Source organism: Acanthisitta chloris, unplaced genomic scaffold (genome assembly GCF_000695815.1).
Source record: "Acanthisitta chloris isolate BGI_N310 unplaced genomic scaffold, ASM69581v1 scaffold28673, whole genome shotgun sequence".
In the NCBI taxonomy this organism is placed as follows: Eukaryota; Metazoa; Chordata; class Aves; order Passeriformes; family Acanthisittidae; genus Acanthisitta; species Acanthisitta chloris.
Genome location: NW_008664732.1, coordinates 40146 through 41736, shown reverse-complemented (window position 1 = coordinate 41736; position 1591 = coordinate 40146).

Sequence of the window (1591 nt, the reverse complement as noted above, 5' to 3'; positions counted from 1 at the left end):
CCTGCTGAGCAATGCCTGAAGGGTGAATTAAAACATGCAAAAGCAAAAGGAAATGGAACCGTTTCATGGAGGTGACACTGAGAAAAGGGAGGACCCTCTGTGGAGGGGACAATGCGATGCTGAGATGTGGCACCACATCCTGGTGCCCACGCGGGAGCCGACAGCGGCACAGCTCCTTTCTCCAGTGCCACTGCAGCTTGTTCGGTCATTTACAGCTTATGTCTCAAATCGTTCTGGGAATCTGTAAACATGGAGCCTGGGTCTGGAGCATCCCCCCTGGAATCTTCCCGTTCAGGGCAGGATCCAGCACTGGGACTTGCCTAGGCTGGTGGCAGGAGCAGAGGGGCAGATCCATACCTGGCTGCCACACAGTGTGGAAGGCAGAAGCAGCCTTTTCCCTCCCTCCCACCCACTGCCCCTGCAAGGCAGTGAGAAACAGCTGGAAGGCACTGGGTGATGGGGAAGGCAGCAGGACTCTCACGTGGCTCCCAGGGCATCAACGCAGCCAGGGGTGGGATATCTGCAGGGTGTGGATGGGGATTGACTCTTCTTGGTCTTCTCCGTGCTGGAGCTTCCGGACAGCTGCCATCCCTCCATCCCCCTCGGGCTGTGGTTCACATCTTTGTGCTTTTCAGTCACCTTTCTCAGAGCCTTTGCAATAGTGCAGATGCTGCAGGGCTTTGCACAGGTGGGAAATGGCAGCTCTGGATGGGAAGGTTTCCCTCTACTAAAAATGAGGGAGTTTGTTGTTGGGTTTGCAGCAGATTTTGCTGTTGAGTTTGCAGCAGTTTCCACTCTTCCTTCCCCAGCCATGTTTCAATCCTCAGCGGTTCCTGAGCTCTCTCCATTGCTTCACCTGAGCTTTAGTCTGCTTCCCATGGCTCTTCAACAGAATCTTCAGATGATCTTCATGATCAGCCAGAGCCAGAGCTTCCATATGCTCAGAGCTCACTTATGAAAGACTCCCCCATTATTACTCTGCTTTCCCTCCAGTCCAGAGGGAATTGCTTTTTTCCCTGCAGATCTCCAATAATTGGTGTGGGAGAAGAGGTCAGAAGGTCCCACACTGTGTGGCTCCTGGGAGAGCATCAGGAGCTGCAGTGACCCATGGGGACAGGGACCTCCATCTCCCATGGGCTGTGGCAAGGAGATGCCACCATCTTGGGCTGTTCCTCTGATCACTTCCAGTGCTGCAGGGTGCTCAGTCAGCTCATTAAGGGTTGCTGGGCTAATTAGTAGGATACATCTCAGTAGGAGAACAGGTAAATTGGACAGTTTGGGGACCGGAGAGGCACAAAGTACCTGAGCCAGTGCTCTGCAAAAGACAAAGAGACAAAGAGTCCATTGGGGACCTTGCTGGTGCCACAGCATCTTGCTGGGGCAGTGGCTGTGGGGCTGCTGAAACCTTAGCAGTGCCATGGGATTGTCCTGACACTCCAACCACCAGCAGGCAGATGCACTGGGGTTTCCAGAATGGCACGGGATCCCAGGGCAAGGAGCCTGGTCAGGTACTTGTGCTTTTGCAGAAGCCTTTGGTCTTCAAAACAAGCCTGGGCTGAGTTTTTAGGGTGAGTCTGTGTGCAGAAATGCT